At 36.5% G+C, this 8,034-nt stretch overlaps 1 protein-coding gene and 1 pseudogene across 1 annotated transcript in view; both read right to left on the bottom strand.

The window, feature by feature from the left end:
* The window catches only part of LOC122091572, a 34,841-nt gene extending 33,810 nt beyond the window's left edge, over nucleotides 1–1,031 (bottom strand). Inside the window, exon 1 of the mRNA XM_042661581.1 lies at nucleotides 917–1,031. The gene's annotated coding sequence lies outside the window, so the exon portion shown is untranslated. The remainder of the gene's footprint in view (nucleotides 1–916) is intronic.
* Nucleotides 1,032–3,157: 2,126 nt separating this feature from the next.
* LOC122091575 lies at nucleotides 3,158–4,258 on the bottom strand (annotated as a pseudogene).
* Between the last annotated feature and the right edge of the window lie 3,776 nt (nucleotides 4,259–8,034).

The raw sequence follows: 8,034 nt of genomic DNA on the forward strand, positions 1-8,034 counted from the left end.
AAAAAAAATTTTGTAAATACCAGGCAAGAAAAAAACCCTAAAATTTCATCCTTGACCGCCTTTCGTTGCTCCCAAATCTAGCCACAATATCCCACTATAAGTTAGATAAATAGAACCCTCTTTCATATTTTGCAACTCCTTCAAGGCAGCTGTAGAAGACAACTTCACACGCCACCATCAACCTTCTTTGCACCAGTGAACATTCACCCACGTCTTGTAATCTTGATTCCGATGACTAATATTGAGAATATAAACTTGAAATCTTGAAATCCCTTTTAAAGCCGATGGTAGAAGAAAAAAATTTTCAGAAGAGACGACAATAGGTAAGGAAACAAGGATGGGGCATCTCACATGTGAGACAAGACCATGGCTGGCCATAATCATTAATGGCATCTTTGGCAGTTCAAGTTGATTTTGATTAATAAATAAATAAATAAATTTATAATGACATGTAAATTTGATTTCCCAAAAGGAAAATCTTATATTAATTAGGGAAACCAACGAGCAAGACCAAATTCTTCAACATTGTAAATTCGAGAAATTAATGAACACTCAAATACTTGAACCAATTGATCGGTAATCAATACAACAACATACATACCCGAAGCAGGATCAACCGAGGGGTTTAGACTATACATAGTAATAGCTGCCGCCATGACGAAGACCATGGTCACAACAAAAAATTTCCCCTTTTATTCGTTTATTTTTAATTAAACCTTAAATTGAAGATGCAATGACTATTAAGAATAATTTGGAGAATCAAAATATGTAAATGGCATACATCGATTCTCATGCTTTGTGGTTGCTCTGATACCACTTGTTAGAATATTTAGGGTTTGCATTGAACCTTAATCGGTTCCCACACATAAAGTAAAAACATGATTAATTTGAAATCATTGGGAAATAAGATGTGTACCTTGCACCTGAGTGTGTCGATCACGAATAAGCTTAAGATGATGAATAATGTCCGTACAAGGTTCTCCCTCTAGGTCTTCTACAGTCTCTCACTTAGATATTTTCACATAGTTTTTATGGGTGAAACTACGACTTCAAGTAGTGACGACTATAGAGATCATAACGACTATATATAGTACATCTGTAACCCTAATCCATTCCCACAATAAAGTGGGCTAAGCTTATCCACTTGAGTGGGCCTAGCAGTTAGGGACCCATTGGATCACCTTGATTAATGAAGCCCACAAACCCAACACATGTTGCATCATTCAAGTTTGATGGACACAATTACGACAATAATCTTTTATTTTCTTATTTTATGATAAGTACAGACAATAGTCTTTATTCTTGTTTTATAGAGTGGTAGATTTTTTTTTTTTTCTACTAATTAAAAGAAAAACAAGAAGAATATTGACTAAAGCTCAATATATATGAGAAAACTTCTCTTTCCTCCATTATTCTTCAAATATATGTAATCTAATGTTAGGGAGAAACTAGTGTCACCTCTAGTGGGCTATTGGTGTTAATGCCAATAATGATGGGGAAAAAAAATATGAAAGTAAATTGAGTAGCATCAACCAGGAAAAGTTCCTTTAGATTTCCTCCACTTCTATAAAATTGACAATGTGAGTTGCTCCTTATTCATGGCAGAATTATCACATCAACCTATATTCTTGCCTTCAACTTATGATCCATTATCCATTCATCCCACCCCTTGTTCCTTGTCGTCATAAAATGTCATTTGACTCATTTTATGGTTGAAACAACGAGCCCTTAATCTAATTCTTACTATTATTATTACCATTACCAAGAATTTTTTTTTTGGGGCCATATTGTCAGGACTCGTAAAAAATTGTAATAGGATATTACTATTGTGGAAGTTATTGGTTGGGGCTATATAAAAGAAGTAAGATCGATTTTCAAGTTATATATTAAGTGAATTTTATTTTCCATTATTTTCATAATCAATGTTATTCTTTTTAAAATCTTAAAAAGAATAAAGCACTGCTAATGAAGAAAGATACTCCAAAAAGGCTTACGCTATTTTTTTCTGGAGTGGGGAATATCCCGACAATTATGTAAGACAACTAAATGCATCTCGAGTTGTTGCCAAAGAACTGGAGACCTAGTCGTTCAGGCTAGTGTTTACTCTTCTTGTTTTACTTTCATTGTTCTTATTTGTTGTTCCTTAAATTTTTCATTGTTTAGTTGCAAGAACTAAACACACAATATTGGTTATTAGGGCAAGGTTGTCTATACCCTCTCTAGGAGCAAAGTTTTATGATCATATTTAAATAACACACAATATTTTATAATAATATAAATTAGATGAGATCCATATAAAATCTCAATTACTTTTCTTGAAACAGGAAAATATTTATAATATCGATCTATTTTAAATTAAGTATATAAGGAACTAATATTATTTTTAAATGGTGAGGATTTGCATCTTGCAGGTGATGAACTAATGGAGAATATGCACCACCTCCTCCCTCTCGTAAGAACTGTTTTTCATGTGGCCAAGATGTCAATGCCAGCATCTGTTGCACAGAAGCTCTCTGCAGAACCTCCGTTGCAGCTCGGTGTTGCCATTCTCTTTTTTCGTCTGGATCAAACCAAACAATGTGAGAGCACCATGCACCATGCACCATCTCACCATCTCACCATTCTTATATGTATATCTAATGGGCAGACAAAATCTGGTATTTCTAAGAATCTCAACATGAATCATATGAATCGTCAGTGACCATACAATACAAGGTCAACAAAGGAAGGAAAACTTGGAAGGGCCAGACAAAGGCAACTAGGAGAGAGATAAAGACATGAAGGCAGAGAAAGATCGCCACCTTCAGTACTTGGAAGTGCCTCTTGCTCCTATATCATGCAACATTTCTTCCCCCTTCATTCGTCATAACAAACAGAGAGTCTCAGCCCTCTGTTCCTATTTTCATTTACTTCTGCTTCATTACAAGCAAACTCTAACCTCTAGCTTTCTCTAGTTGTAATATATGTTGGTTGAGCAGTGATCTCTTCTACGTGTCTAAATAGAAATTTGAACCGCAAAGAAGAAGCTTCAAAACAAAACTTTATCTGCTGCAACTCTTGCCCAATTAGTATAAAGTAGGGGCATTGTGATTTAGGTAACAATAACAAACAGACTCACATAATGCCATCTAAACATCATCAGGAAAGTAAGATCAAATTAATCAAGCATGCTCATATGGATTCCTTGGTTCTCTTTAGGCCTAAGCTCAATGCCATGGATGATGAGACCATACTTGCAGGTACGACCATAGACCTCCATGAGACTCATTTCCACCTCCCCATCCTCACCTCTTTCATTGAAGAACTCACCCATCTCTATCTCCATCCACCCATCGACTCTCTTCCTAGGCACTTTTCCCTCTAGATGTGGATCCCCCACTGCTTCCTCTAGCATCACAGGATTCAAAGAGACATACTTCACGTCTCCCTCTTTAACACCACCAGTACTACTAGCCAATTTGACTGAGACTTCTGCAAGTGTCCATAATCCACGGGCCATGTGCATGTACTCGAGCACCAGGTAAGCTCCGTACATTGTGTTTGGAGACAGTAGTCGTGTCTCCATTCTGCCATGAATTTTGAGCCACCACACATAAAGAGCTCAGCCACCTCTGAAAACCTGAAACATTCAAAGATGAATCATGATTCATGAAACCCATAAGATAACTTAACACATACGTTGAGGGAGGCATGAGGTTTGAGAGAGAGAGGACCTAGATTACCAGGATTCGGGGTGGGATCTCCATTTCCAAAACCATGGGGGACCACCCCAGATAATAGAAAGCTCTTTTGCTCCAATCACATAACACTTTTTTCCCTCTGCATTTCTCCAATGCGAAGGTCTGCAATAAGACAAGCATTGGTGAGTAGCGACCACGGTGAAGTATGGGATAATGAGATTTGCGAGAGCTAGATACGTGTGCAGATTTAGCTCTAGCTATTTAATCTCCATTGAAGGAGGGTGATGTGGTTTTACCTTTGTTCCTCTATCGATGAGAAGGGGATTATCACAGAGATGGAGAAAGAGCTCCTTCTTAGAGGATAATGTCGGAAGAGACGGAGAAACCAATGAAGAGAGGATCTGGTGGATATCGGAGGGTAAGAACATCTCCCACACCGAGTCAAAATCGGCCTCTGATCGAAAAATCTTTGAGACAATCGACAACCTTCATACATCTGGAGGAGATGTGTGGGATAGAATGTGTGAAATAATACCTTCGGGGAGGAAGTACAGATCAAAGGTACTCCCTTGCTCCATTTCTCCTTTAGTCTTCTTCTTGCTCTGTCTCAGGCACTCTCTTGAATCCTCTGAGTTAAATAGAAATGACAAAAATTATTTGTTCAAGATGGTCAAAAAAAGGTCCAACATTTCAAGAACCACAAGAAAATGAAAGATGGATGGCATGCGTTTTAAACGTTTAAATTTTCAACTACAAAACCAAAAATTAGAAATATAGACCCACAAGTTGAGGAATTATTATCCAAAGGGGATTTTCTTATTGACACCTTCCAGACGTCAAATAATTTGTAACCTTACTTTTTACCCTTTTGTTTTGGTGTGGTATAGTTTACAAGACAATGACATCATTTGATAATAATATAATGATGTCACTTTCAAATCATTTTCAAAAACCATTTTATACCCCAATCTTATAAACATTTTTGAAATAAGACAAGGGGCAAGTTCTAAATACATCTATAGAGGTGTCTTTCAGACAATCCCATTATCTAAATGTCTATATCCAAAGTTCAATGCAACTATGATATCAATCACCCATTTCAAATTCCACATGTCATTCCAAATCCCACAACACATTCAAAATTTCAAAATCCAAGCACCATATATCAAACAAGTTTATCAACTTCAATGACACAATGAATGGAAGATAAATCAAGAAGTGGAAAGCATAAAGAAATAAAAGCAATAAATCATCAAGAACAGTACTGATCAAGATCAACATTAGATACAATAATTCATCAATCCCTCGTTGATTCTTTATCAATAACAGCAACAACTGTAACCAACAAATTGAATTTTGATTTCAACCAACTGACATTATACTAGGACAGAAAAAGCCCAAATGGGAAAATGAGCAATGATTTAATTATCAAATTCAACCAGAAAGTCGAAAAGGGTGAAGGATTTAATATAGATTGAGTAATAAGATTCTAATTATAAGTTCTTAATCCAAGAACTGCTAATAATTTAAACTTCAGAGAACTCTTTGTAGCGCGGGGGTGCGCTACGTATCGTGTATAGTGGAATTATGAGATGACACGTTGAATATTCAAAAGGTAAGGTGCAAATCGCTCATAGTGCATATTATGTAGGAATATAACGGATCCGATAAATATTGAATTTGGATCAAATGTGTTCGGATTCAGATATTTCTTGATCAGATATAGATATCCCTAATTAAATACGAATGTTAATTGAATTCGGATTTTTAATCATCAGTTTACTCTCTGACTTGTGCAATCCGGACCTTCATTCCCCCAATTAATATAATTTGCTCTTAATCCATCTTTCTAAGTTATTTTAACTCTTTTCCTCATTCTCTAGAACTAGTTTAAACTTTAAGAACCCTCAAAATCATGTACTGATTATTTAATCGGATCGAATAATTATTTTTCTGATAATTCGGATTTTAATCTGGATATCCTTTGACCAGATATGGATACCCCTAAATGGATATGAATATGAATTTTAATTCGGATTTCGACTATCTAATTACATCCCTAATATGGGGCTCGATACACGTGAAGCAAGGGAGTTGTTATGTGAACTTCATCATTTTGCCCCTTCTTCGGTGGTTTATGTCGGATCAGAGCTCCAATGATGTGTGATTTCGACAACTTATATGTCTATGTCGGGAATCATTTTTCTTCAGGTCTTTTTCTTTCTCTCCCTTTTTTACTGAGAGAAATTTTCACTATTATTTACAAATGCATTTCAGATATCTTTTTTTTTTTTTTTTCCTGTTAATCAAGGTATTTGGGCCAGCTACTTGCACCTAGACCAATCCTTGAAGAGACTAGTGCGACAACCAACTGCCATGATCTCCACTTAAATCACATATGCATTTTAGACATCTAATTGTTTGATTAGTTAGTCAAAATCAACTCCAAGTGCAAGAATGAGACGACCAGTTGTGGGTTTAACTACAAGATTGAATGTTTCAGTGTAGTCCACTCCTTGATCAAAACCTTAAATAGGTGTTCTTTATACATTCCAATGATCCCATCGGATTTTTGTTTAATTTTATACACCCATTTGTTTCGAACTACATTTTTATGTGTGGGCGGAGGAGTAAGAATCCGTGTCCCATTGTATTGGGAGGCATCAAATTCAACAATCATGAAAAACCTCCAATTTGGGTTTTTGATAGTTAGTGAAAAGCACTTGGGTTCACTTGGGAGGGAGTTAGGAAAAAGGACTTTTAGTAGATGCTTGGTGGAGTAATACGAGAGAGCGGTGAATCTTCATATAAGTGAATGTTCATGAACATACCTGGTCCGTGGATATGGCATCTATTAAATGAGGAGAGAGAGCCTATATTCACTATAACTCCCTATTTTAACCAATTTTTTTTTTTTTGAATCATATTCTTCTTTATTTGAAGTTATACAATATACATCTTCTTCTACCTTCTCTTTTTAAATACCTAAAGTGTAATTTACAATGCTACCCCTTGGAGAATGCCAATATTAGATGGACACCCCCTCTCTTTCACGAAATTGGACTCGGACCCCTTGTCGTCAGTCAGCGTTACAGAATACTTTGAAATGATGCTTTTGCCCTTTTGAGTAAAACACTAATAAGTTACCCATTTTTATTATTCCAAAAATATCCCTCTTTACCCTTTTACCATTTCGTTCTCCTTCTCTCCTTCTCTCCTCTTCTCCATACCTGCGACCAAGGGTTTAGATGAGTTCCAGCCGAGATAGACAAGACAGTCGCCGACGAATAGTTCTCCTTTCGTCACCAGCGAGAAGTGCACTTCTCATCGTTGCCATCTTAGGTCGCCGGTGAGAAGGGTTTTTTTTTTCCTTCTCTATGTAGCTCTTTATCCTAATCTTTGGAGCTTCGTCGTGCTGGGGTTTCTCTCTCTCTCTCTTTTCCACCAGTTTTGGCTGAATTTTTTTTTTCCTATGTTTTTTCTCTTTTCTTCATCATGGTTTGGCTGAAAGTAGAGCTGAGTTTCCTTTTTTCCTCTGATTTTATTCTTTTTTTTTTCCCTAATATTTCTCTTTTCTGCTCTTCTAGCCTTCTGAAGAATTGAAAGTTCTCTTCGTCCCCTCCAACTAGTTCAATCCATGCTCTAAGGGTTGCTTGTCTCCATACTTTATTGATTCACTGCTCAAAGCATAACCCAGATATTAGTCAAGCCAATAAAGTGATGGCTAATGGGTGCTATGTACAATTGTCCAATACAAGGGCAATATTGTTAAGAAAATGTACTATTATTGTATATATATTGGTTAAATGAATGTAAATCAATGCAGGTTTTTATATACAATAGAGTTTCACTTATCCTGGTATCAGAGCGTTAGGTTTCTTTTTCTGCAAACTTTTCTCCTTCTACAACATCTTCTTCTTCCTATCTTCTGCAATGATGGACTTGGACTCTTCTCCACCCAAAACAAACAGTCCCTCCAACATCGAAAACTCTCCTCCTATTCTCCCTAATTCTCTTGTTTCAATGCCATCTTCCTCTACTACACATCCTGTCTTTGAAATTTCCAATGTCAAAACTCTTATTCCCATAAATCTTGATTATGACAACTTTTTCATGTGGCAAACCCTTTTTCTTCCTGTCCTTAACAGCTATGATGCATTGCCTCATGTAGATGGTTCAACGGATCCTCCTCCTACCACTCTCATGGATGACAATGGACATTGCATCTCTAACCCTGCTTATATTTCATGGAAATGGGTAGATGACAAGATTGTTTCTTGGATCAATGCAACCTTGTCCATTGATGTATTGAAACATATCCTAAAGGCGTATAATTCTCTCACAGCCAGACAAC

This window comes from Macadamia integrifolia, chromosome 10 (genome assembly GCF_013358625.1).
Source record: "Macadamia integrifolia cultivar HAES 741 chromosome 10, SCU_Mint_v3, whole genome shotgun sequence".
Taxonomy (NCBI): domain Eukaryota; kingdom Viridiplantae; phylum Streptophyta; class Magnoliopsida; order Proteales; family Proteaceae; genus Macadamia; species Macadamia integrifolia.